Consider the following 11,659-nt stretch of genomic DNA (forward strand, 5'->3'; position numbering starts at 1 on the left):
CCCCAACCTCCCTGGATCCGCGTGCGTCGACGCCGGCTTCGCAGCGGCGCTTGATGTGGAGCGCGCCGGAGTAGAGGAGCGGGCCTTCTTCCTCACCTCACATCGCTGTCCTCCTCCACGACCACGCAGCCGCAACGGCGGAGGACCCGAATCCCTAGCCAGCAAGCTCAGGCAGCCATGGATCCATGGGTACGAATCCCTCCACTTCTCTCTCTCTCTCTCTGACCCACCCCGTCTCTTCTCCCCCCTCTCTGACCCCCGTCTCCATGACCAGGGCGATGCCATGGAAGGGCCACCAACACCAGCAGCTATGGACATGCAGGCTGCTGCCCTCCCTGATGCATCATGCGCGCAGGCCACAAGAAGGGAAGAACACTGCTCTGCTACTTCCTGGGTCTCCATGGAAGGTACTGGAGTAATTCAGTCAAGATAAAACTGCAACTTACTGGAGTTATGCTCCATGTTATGCTTGCTGCAACTTACTGGAGTACAATTTGGAATCTTTTCATAAACTACATTATGCATTCAATTGTTTTCAGGAACAATAAATTTTCTCACTCAATGTGAAAATGAACATTGATTTTTTTGTCCCTTGAAGGAGATGAGGTTTATATTTGCTTACATGACCAGGAACATTAGGAGATGTTTAAATGAGTAATTAAATAAGAAGAGTTTATCCGGAAATATGATACCTTTCTTACCTGTACAAAAATGATGGCTATATCCACAGTATTGCTCTTATTCCCTTCTTTTGATGTAGACATGAGCTCATTTTCTTGTCAAGATTAGAAGCTTATCAATCAATGAAAATTCTGAATTTATTTTGTGCACATGCTTGTTTGGCCAATCAGGAAATTAAGAATTTTGCTTCCTCCCCGTACAAACCCTAGCCCTCTGATCTAATCCGAATGGCCCCTTCTCCGTCGCTGCCACCGGCAAGCAGTGCATACTGCACGCACCAGTTGTAGCTCACCGGCAGCCAAACGTGCATATAAATCACCTAGCCTCCAGAGGTTACCTTATTTGTTCATGCTTGTAAGTCAGGCCATCAGTGTTGGTGCATATAAATCAGGATCCTTGATTTTCCAGTGACTGCTCTCTCATGTATTTCTATTTCCATATGGCAGAGTAATTAGCATTTCTATCACCCTCCTTAACTGAGTTTGTGAGTGATTTTAGTTCCATGAAGAACATAAGAACTCATTGGTATATATGGGCCCCCAGTCCACTTATTGTAGATGTCTGATCCTCTGCATTTCCTTCGCTGGCTTTGAATTCTTAATGCAGATGTTTTGCTTCTTCTTCAGTCATCCATACCTCAAGTTTGATATTGTTTAATTATTTAACAAATATCAAAGCATGTCCATATCTTCAGACGCAAGCTATATACTCTAATTGCGGAGATTTTCTTTCTTTGTTAATCTCTTGAATAAGTTGGACCAGCTGTATATCTCTTTTTACACCACGATTTGTTTTTCATGTTGGAGTAGATATTGGCCCACTGATAATACTAATATTGGTCCATTGAAGGTACTAATTTCAGAAAGATCATATGGGTGCATACCAGTATCAACTATTAAGGGAGCAAAGTAATTACTTGGCATTCCTTATTGTTGTGATAGTTCATATTTGTTTGCTATATAGATGCTCTTCATAGACTAACTGTGGTTTAAAAATTCAAAATCCTTTGTATCTCTTTGTTATTATTTGGTTCAGTACCTGCTGCATTCCTATCTTCTACATTATTGATTGTCTGATGTCTTTGTAGGTGAGAAATAGATGATGGGAGAACGGGGGAAGATATAAATGCCTTGATTGAATAAATAAATGGAGGATTCATGGAGCTTCACTAACGGATAGCATCACACTGTCGCCTGAAATTGCAGTAGTGTATACACCCAGGGTATGTATATGGAACTAGCTACGTGAGTCATGTACTCATGTTTGAAATATATTATTTCCTGATGAAGGTGCCATAGCTTCGGCTGGCCGTAAGAACATGCTTGGAGGTGATTGGTAATTTAAAATTAATATTTGTTGCAACATAGCTTCTGGCCAGGAATTATTGGGACATTTTTACCAAGTAATTGATTTTTTTTCTTTGAGCTGCTGCTTGTTAACCAACTAGATGCACCATTTTTAACAAAGAAGGCCCCTTACTGTCCATTTTCTTTGCATTCTCGTGCAGATTTTTACACGCCCGTTTTTTGTAGCAGGTACCTACATGCCCATGTTAGAGTTAATGGAGGATGAAGTGTGACCGTACTATCTCCTTGTGTCTACAACGACTTGTGCCAATACTGTCTCCTTGACCAGCTCCTGAGGCTCTCCCTGTGCGGTAGCGGCTCAATCTCCACGGTGCCGTTGAGGAGGAGGGGCTGGGGCGGCCGGTGCGCTCTCGCTACTCATCGACCTTGCTGTTACTACCTCATCCTTGAATCCATGGGTGCCCTCTAATTTTCCCTTTGGAGTGTTCAATGCAAACTGCAAAAGTAAAGCTGGTTGGCTGGCTAATCAGCTTAGCTGTTGATTTGATCAGGGGATAGCATATGAAGTGAGTAAACGGAAATAACGTGAGCGTCCAAGCAGGAAATGCAAATGCTCTATTTTAGCCAAAGCATGGGAATGTGCACAAGGGAAAGGTCAGCTCTTGCAATATCATTTTCATGATACAGTGATCAAGTTTCTAAACAATCCTTGCAGACATGCCTTCCAATAGTATTTTATTCCATGGTCCATATTTGTATGTCATTTCCATGATACAATGATTTACTTTTTAGTTGTATGTGCCTCCAAATTTTCTTTACATGTAACCATTGTAGAGGATAGTATAATGTGATATTCTAATGGTTTATCTAGCATTATGTGATTTCTTGATATTTTACTAGCAATTTTACTTTAGTTTTATTCTTTGGTTTTAGGTATTTGTGTGATTGATCAGAACTACATACATAACAATGCAAGGACACACTATAATTTCGCATTTTCAAGGCTAGCACATGGAGCGGCAAAAGGGAGGAGGAGCTACCACGGAGGCCAGCTAACTCGAGGATGTTCTAGAATTAGTGTAGAGTAAGCCTGACTCTACAAGAAAATACATCGGATAATTAGAAAACAAGGCACTGACAAAAAACAAGAAAATACAAAGACCAAATACTTGAGGGGCTGCAACTTTGCAAGACTGAAATTAATGAAAGCTAAGCCTTCTATTTTTTGGATAAACAAACAGCTAAGTCAGTTGAGGAGTGATCTCCAGCAGCTCCCAGGTCACTAGAGTCAAAGATTGTCCTCTGAAAGACCGACACGTGATCATGTTTTATCATTGTTTGAAAGGAGTAGTGAACGCTGATGTACGTATATTTTTTGTTCAATGTAATGGAAGTGCAAATTTATATATACTTTACTGGCATTATTAGTGGATATTTTATCATATTTAATATATTGGATTTTATACTGTGTTCTAATGGTGCAAAAATCTCAAACTTTAGCATGGACTGAATAATGTTTAAACTTCTCTTTCTCATGTTTCAGGATATCATATATGTGCGGATTACTGCCATCGTACCTCCAAAGATGATGGAGTTTTTGGTTGAGGTTGGAACCAAGAAGCAGAGAAGAAGAGGTTGTAAGAGAAGCGGAAGTCAGACGAGAATAGGAATTATAATGAGGCTCATGTACAGAAGAGGGTCCTTTATTCGGAATCTTGCTTTAGCTGCTCTAAATGAGTTACATTTCTATTGAAGAAAACTTGTCTAAACATTTTATATCTGTAGGTATTTGGTACATGAGATGAATGCTCTCAGTAGAATCCCACCACATCCTCACATTGACCTTCCGCCGGGCAGCACGTCATCAGCCCCCAAGGACGTCTAGCTCAATCACGACAATGGCGGCATGTCAGACCGATTCCCTTCGCCAGTAGAAGCACGCGACACATCCCCGTTATCTCCTTGACATTGCTCTCGCTGCACCTCCTCTTATTTCCTTTATTTTCCAAATTAAATATTTCTAATCATACTAAAGTTTCAGATCTTTTCAGGAAATCATGGGATAGAATCGCCTTTATACTAACTTTTTGTGAGTGATGTCCGTACTCCGTAGTATGCATACCTTCAGGAATTTACAAGTGTAATTGCTATCTTGATGCTGGTTTGTGCGACTGCGACCTGGTAAATTCCTTTCGACTGTACCAGAACAAAACAATCCGAATAGTATTTACATGTCTTCTCACCTAATATGTAGCACCACCCAGTATTTAACCTTTGGTGTTCTTAATTTCCCGAATGGCAAATTAAACAGTGCTTTCTTTCTTTTAGTGTCTTTGAAAGAAGGAACAATTAATACCATGAGTCCTTCAAAGTATGTTATCCCAGCTTTTTCATAAGATATTCTTTGTAACTTTCTAACAAAAATAGTTTGGGGGTATATATTCAGTATCATCCATGCACCCTGATTATTTGGTATTTGCCTTTTTCTAAGTGGGAATCATCTTTTGTTTGAAAATCAATTATTAACATTGGTGTGAATACACGCATTGTTCAGTCCTTTTTCTAAGTGGGAATCATCTTTTGTTTGAAAATCAATTATTAACATTGGTGTGCATACACGCATTGTTCAGTCACATTGCTTGTGGTTTTTCTCTACTTGTTTTTACTCACTGGCCACCATCATTTCTGGTTGTGCTGTAGATGTTTTGGTAGCACCAGTCATTCATACATATCCCATTGAGGTGACTTCTCAGAATGCATGGATTGGAAAAGGAGGAGTTTCCATTGGAGAGATCGGGATTGACAATGTAAGCTAAACTTGTCAACCCACCTATGTTTTTTCTCGGCGAACGATATGTTGCAAATCAATTCTTTCTGTGACATTAATGGACAGAAGAATATTTTGTTTGATTTGTTACTCCAATATTTTTCTTATCTTTTTGCTTGCTTACAATTCATAATTAAATGACTAGGGATGGTAATTTCATACAAAGGGGAATAAGAAGCTCTTTTGGGTCTGTGATGTTGCACCTGAACTTGCAGTTGCATTATCCACTCTTATGCTCTCCGTAAAAAAAGGTAGAGCTGACAGAGCATGGTATGAGAATCATACGAAAAGTAGATGCAGGCATCAACACAAGTCATGGCAAGGGTATTCAACTCAGAGGACTCCACGTTGCAGAATGTGCAAATGTTATTCATATTTGGTGTGTTTCTACTTCTGAAAGATATATAATGTCGTGGTGCTCTTGACACAACGGTCCAGTGCTCCGCTCTTCTGCTCGCAAAGCGGCCGTGCTGTACTCGGACGGGGGAGGGTGCGAGGAGGATCGTCGGATGTGGGCAGACCTCCACATCTAGGAAGAGTGGAGGTGTCTATGCAGTTCGCAACGAAGGAAAAGCAATCCTCGAACAGTTGAACTGATCAATTTGTACTGCTTGCCTTTGTAGTTTCTGCGTGCCAGTTTTGAACGACCTGTCGGAACTTATTTTTGAAGCAGTTCCTAAACTCTGAACATGTCTAACAAACACTTAAGCCACCTGTTGAGTTCACTCCTTCTGAATCTCCCGGAATGACCTGCTTGGACAGGGTGAGGACAAGTGCATGGTAGTGGACATAAATAGGATTGGAACATGGTGGATCTTCAGATTGTCGAGCCGCACCAAATTTTGTTTTGCACTGTTGCATATGCTTAACTAAACAATTTCCATTATATTTAATTTAACTATGATGCAGAGCAAGATGAGGGCTTGGATGTGCCAGAGGAGTCCATAGCCAGCATGAAGCACATCATGCTGCCAATCAACGAGGATCATCAGTTACTTGTTAGCTATTAGTCTTGTGTTATAGAAGTGTTTTGTAGTCATAGTACTTCATGTGTTATGAAAGTGTCAAACACCAGATGTCTTCATATGCAAAAGTATAATGGAAGCTATAAAGATATTTGTAGTTTTTTGTATTCGCTACTGTCAACTATAAAATGCAGGGGACTTCATGGTGACAACTATTATAACATAATATGTGCAGATATTTGCTTCGTGGATGGTCAATATTACTCTAGCCCATTATAATTTCATCAGCCTATAAGGTACAACCTAAGATGTCGTCAATAACCACTACTGTTTTTATTAACTTGCATAATTTGTTATCTCATAGAAATGTAGGGTTCCCAGTCAAAAAGAAGGATCGGAACAAAGGTAGCTGAAGTAGAGGCATAGAACTGCCACTTATCATTGTTTTATTTTGGTATGATTGCTTTTGAGATAATAAATGAACCTAAGATGTCATGTCCCAAATTAATTTACATAGTAATGGATCTTTTCATGCAAATCTCCTAGATCCAAGAGTTTCACAAAAAATATTATGTTTTTGAGATTATAGAGCTAATTAGGAATAAGTGAATGAGATTACTTGGATAGTATTTATATATTTGATCTGGTGGTGTATGGTTATTATGCACTTCTCTTGACTTTATTTCTATGTGTACATGTTAGATTAGTTCGCTCTTGACAACCAGAATGATAGAAGCTTTTCAGATCTTCTGATGTTAAAATTTTATGTTGAGTTCACACAACTATATAATTTTACCCAACAAGTTGTCGCCACATTTTGGGATTGTGTTTGTTCATGGGCGTCTCTTCATGAGATGTAGCGTCACATGCATGGAAATGGAGGATCCATAGATCGGCATGTCCAGGATACAATTTTTCTACTTCAGGCTGCTTCCACGTAAGTCAAATATGAGGCATTGTCAACCCATGAAATGGCAAATTCCGGTCGCACATGTGTATATTGTTTTTCAAATACGTTGTGTGCGGAATTCTTGTTGTGTTTATATAATTGGGTACTGAATTAATTGATGTATAGGAAATAAAGAGGCTGGAGTTAGTTGGTTGCAGAATGTATGAAAGAAGGATATCTTCCAACGCTTAATAAGGTGGTGGAGAGAGAGATAGAGCGTACGGACAATTAAGCATTTTGGTTTACAAAGAAGGATATCTACAAATTATCCTTCTTTCCTTGATTGATGCCCTGTTGCTATGCACGGACAACTAATTAGTTGTATATATTTAAGTAGTAAGATTTTGGTTTACTTGAGCTAGGGCTACAAGGAAAAAGGAGCAACACTTGGAGAAGAAGCGAGCCAAAATATTGTGTACTGGTACATTTCATTACAACTAAGGTAGACGCTTATTCCATGTGATTATTTAATTTTGACCCACTCTATCTTTTGGTTTCCGGGAACTCATCTCTCTAGATTGTGGTGAAGCAAGGGGGCGAGTTTTTTATCGATCTGAAGCAAGGGGTGTTGCTTATATCCGAGTTGTTGCAAGGTGCCTTTCGTCCTCAGTTGTGAATTCAATGAATATAAATGTAACCCACACAAAAGTAATATACATGTACATTATACATACAACTGTTGATGCATGTACCACTAATGATGGCACCTGCTGTGTGTGCTTACAAGTGTATGTGTATAAACCAATAATCTGTAATTTGGTTTGTGCAATCTGATGAAATATATACATGTGAAATTTGAACACTGGTAGAAAAAAGCCCTTTAGTCCCGGTTCGCAATAGCCTTTAGTCCCGGCTGTGCAACCGGGACTAAATATGCGCGACTAAAGACCCCCCCCCCTTTAGCCGCGGCTCTTACGAACCGCGACAAAAGTCTTTAGTCCCGGTTCTTGTGGCTGACCGGGACTAAAGGCCCGCCACGTGGGCGCCCGTGGTCCGTCAGGGCCGAGGACCTTTAGTCAATTTTTTTTTATTTTCAAATTTCTGAATTATCTTAACCTCTAATCTCTAATCACCACCCCTCATCACTGCTCACCGGTTCTTGTGGCTGACCGGGACTAAAGGCCCGCCACGTGGGCGCCCGTGGTCCGTCGGGGCCGAGGACCTTTAGTCAATTTTTTTTTATTTTCAAATTTCTGAATTATCTTAACCTCTAATCTCTAATCACCACCCCTCATCACTGCTCAATTTATCCTCTAATCTCTAATCACCCCTCATCATTCCAAATCATCTAACTTCCCGAACGGTCACCCATCCTCCCACTCCCCCAGCCTGAGCACGCTTAACTTCCGGGTTCTATTCTCCCTCGTTTCCAAGTCTGCACTTGTTGTTTTCCTGACAATAGTAGGATGTCAATTCTATTAACCCTCAGGTATTTAGCTTGAGCATGAAGTGACACATTTCACTGTTTGAGTTTGAAACTATTATTTTAAAAAACAGTAATTATTTAGTAACACTAATATTTCTGGAATAATTAGTTTGACCATTTTTTGACCACAGTTTGACCACAGTTTGACCAGATTTGACCAAAATTTAAAAAAACTGGAATAATTATTTAGTAACACTAATGTTCTAGAATAATTAGTTTGACCATTGTTTGACCACAGTTTGACCACAATTTGAAATTTTTTGAATTTTTTTGCCTCTCCAGAACTTAAAAGCCCCGTATCTTTTTTTCTGTTAGGTTTTTGGGGATTCTAAAAATGTTTAACGGGGTTCCCCCAGTTAAATTCGGATGTAACTTTTCGAATAGATGATTTTTCATATAAAAAACTTTTTCATCCGAGTTAGTATGCAAAAGTTATGCCCATTTTTACAAATTCTCGAGAGATTTTGCAAATGAAGTCGAAATTCATATTTGCAAATTTTCCCAACAACTAGACCACATATGTCGGTGTACTAAAGTAGGGGTACCTTAGTACCCCGAACTTGTGCACGGGCAGTTGTAGCCCGCCGCGGCAAGGCTAGCCATGGGAGCACCAAGAGGCTCCACGGCCCTTTTCTGCCAAGAGAAGACCAAGCATTCAAGACAAGACCCCCGGCAAGAGGAGCTTGCCGGGCCAAGGAGGCAAGGCCCCGGCAAGAGGAGCTTGCCGGGACGACCGAGCCGAAGCATCAAGACCCCGGCAAGAGGAGCTTGCCGAGAAGGCCGTTCCAGGCTCAAGGTTACTTCACTACGCGAGACCCTAGCGAGGGGGGCTTGCCAGGAAGACTAGAAGATTACATCACAGGAGACACGCCTCGGCGTTATACGCGCCCCGGCGGGGCCCAGGGAGCGACAAGCTTCAGAGCCCGGCGAGCTCCCTGGCCCGGCAAGATCAAGACCCCGGCAAGGCACTTGCCGGGGAGAGTTGTGCTGTGTGCCCGCGCTCCAGCTCATCGGACCACGCGTCGCACTGGGGGCTATTCCAGGGACGCGTGGCGGGTGGCTGTGCAGCCAGGGGGACACGGTGGCACTCCTTGGTGGCGAAGCCATCGCCGTGGCAAACGGAGACGCAGTGACAGACGCTTTTGGGGTCGACGGCGACAGGCATTTAATGCCCTTGTCCCCCACTGTCAAAGTAGGTGGCGGCCACTGTTCACCCACTGTAGCTCCACTATTCCCGCACTGTTACAACTACCACCCCTTTTACGTTTTTACCCTTTCTCTTACGTTGACACCTGTCGGAGACCCCTTGCACTATAAAAGGAGGCCCGTGTGCAACGTAGAAGGGGTTCGGACATTCGGAATCCAGATCGCTCGTACGCTCGGTGTAGCTAGTTCTTCAAGCTCCCGAGCTCTCCAACTCAATACAAACTAAGCAGGAGTAGGGTTTTACGCCTCCACCGCGGCCCGAACCTGGGTAAACTGCCCGTGTGTTCGCTACGATCTGCTCTTTGTGCTCCCTCCGCCCTCTCACCGGACAGACAAAGGGGCTCCGGTCCCATAGGTGCTCGTGGAGGACAGTTTTCCCCCGACATCTTTGGCGCGCCAGGTAGGGGGCGTCGAGGTTGTGCGAACCTGATTCGGCGTTCACGCGGGCGCGTTCTTCATCAGCCTCTCCGAATTCGTCAGCTCCATCAACAACAGCACCATGGCCCCGAAGAAGAAGGCTTCGGAGGTCGTAGGCCCGTCTGCGTCTCTTCCGCCGCTGCCGGAGCCAACGGTGGGCGGGGAAGACGCCGTCGGGAGGGTGGCCGCCGGCGAGGACACTCGCGGCGACACCAAATCCAAGAACAGGACGGACGACCGTGCCTCGGCCTCCGAGGACGCGTCGCGTCCGTCCCGCCAAACGACGACCCAGCAGCGCCATGCCACGGGAGGTGGCATCCTCTTGTTGGACCAAGGGCAAACCGGAGGTTCGCGGGACGCCCCGGACCACCGTCCGGGCACCAGCAAGGCGAAGACGCCGGGGGGGGACCCTGCTCCTTCTAACATTGTTAGGAGTCCGAGCATATCCCGCTCCTCGCGCCACTCGCCCCCGCTCCCCTCCACTCCGGCAGAAGCGCTCGCAAGGGCGCAACTGCTCCTCGACTACCCTCCAGCGGCAGACAAGGCCGAAGGCTGGAGGGCCACCATCCAGAGCCTGATCGCCTTCGCTAATAACGATACGCCGCAGCGGCCGACGAGCTCGCGGCCGCGGCAGGTCGAGAAGACGAAGGCCGACGGCAACAAGACCGCCGGGGGTGCAACCACCGTGCACTCCCCGACGCAGAAGCAGAGGACACCGCCCCGCGGGAACAACGCCGATGACGGCTCCACGGCGTCGTCGGACCCGCGGCTTCGTCGGGACCAGCGCCAGGTCCTCGACGACCGGCAACAAGAAGACGCTCGAACAAGGATCGAGCGCCGCCGAGAAACTCGGCGACAATCAGACCAGAGAGCTGGGAACGCCGTCGATGCGCGCGCGCCCGGTGAACCAGGCGACTTGCCGTACGCGGCAGGCTGCCCTGCGTTCACCCGTGAGCTGCGGCGCGTCCAGTGGCCCAGCACGAAGAATTTCAAGCCCGACGTACCGGAGAAGTACGACGGCAGGACGCACCCCTCGGAATTCCTCAGCATCTACACGATCGTTGTGCAAGCTGCCGGGGGGCGCGACGAGAAGATATTGGCGAATTACTTCCCGCTCGTGCTTAAGCCGAACGTTCGTTCGTGGCTTATGCACTTGCCGGAAGGTTCCATTTCTTCTTGGGCAGATCTTTGCCATCAGTTTGTTGGCGCCTTCACAGGCGGCCACAAACCCCACGGCCAGGATAGCGATCTCCACATTCTGGCCCAGAAGGAAGGAGAACCCCTGCGCAAGTACATCCAACGCTTCAGCCGTGTGCATCGCAACATCCCCGACGTTCACCCTGCCGCGGTTATCAGCGCGTTCCACCAGAACGTGCGTAACCGCCGCATGCGCGAAGAAATGGCCATGACCAAGATTCGGGATGTCAGCGAGCTCTATGCTCTGGCTGATAAGTGCGCACGCGCGGAGGAGGGGAGGAAACTCCCCGGGGAGGATGCTGGCGCAGGAGAAAGCGACAGCGACGACGCCGCCCCGGCGAAGAAGAGCCAGCGGCGGAGTAACAAGAGAAAGAACAGGAAGGAAGTGCTTGCCGTCGAGGAGTCCGGCAAGGAGGCTCCCGCCAAGCAAACGCAGGCTGGCGGCTCCGGCAAGGAGCCTGCCCCTGTGGCGGCAGCCGACAAGCAGGACGGCTCCGACAAGCAATACTGCAAGATCCACCGCACCAAGGGCCACGATCTCTCCAACTGCAAACGCGTCGAGTACCTCGTCGAGCAGCAGAAAGCTGAGTACGAGAGGCGCGACAAGGAGAAGGCCCAAGGTGGAGGTGGTGAACCAAGCAAGAAGCGGCCACCCATCGGCCGGGGAGGGCGCCGCGGCAAGGC

General features: G+C 45.7%; 1 long non-coding RNA gene across 4 annotated transcripts; it reads left to right on the forward strand.

Moving 5' to 3' along the window:
* Positions 1–9: 9 nt before the first annotated feature.
* LOC123184369 (uncharacterized) lies at positions 10–5,900 on the forward strand. 4 transcript variants are annotated; one of them, XR_006492954.1, is made up of 10 exons: positions 10–189; positions 275–407; positions 1,769–1,903; positions 2,217–2,446; positions 2,540–2,642; positions 2,922–3,350; positions 3,532–3,674; positions 3,774–4,169; positions 4,689–4,795; positions 4,961–5,900. It is a non-coding gene; the product is annotated as an uncharacterized lncRNA (long non-coding RNA). The 4 variants fall into 4 exon arrangements; XR_006492952.1 differs by having other exon boundaries at positions 3,532–4,169; XR_006492955.1 differs by having other exon boundaries at positions 2,217–2,390; positions 3,532–4,169.
* Positions 5,901–11,659: the final 5,759 nt, after the last annotated feature.

Source organism: Triticum aestivum, chromosome 2A (genome assembly GCF_018294505.1).
Source record: "Triticum aestivum cultivar Chinese Spring chromosome 2A, IWGSC CS RefSeq v2.1, whole genome shotgun sequence".
Taxonomy (NCBI): domain Eukaryota; kingdom Viridiplantae; phylum Streptophyta; class Magnoliopsida; order Poales; family Poaceae; genus Triticum; species Triticum aestivum.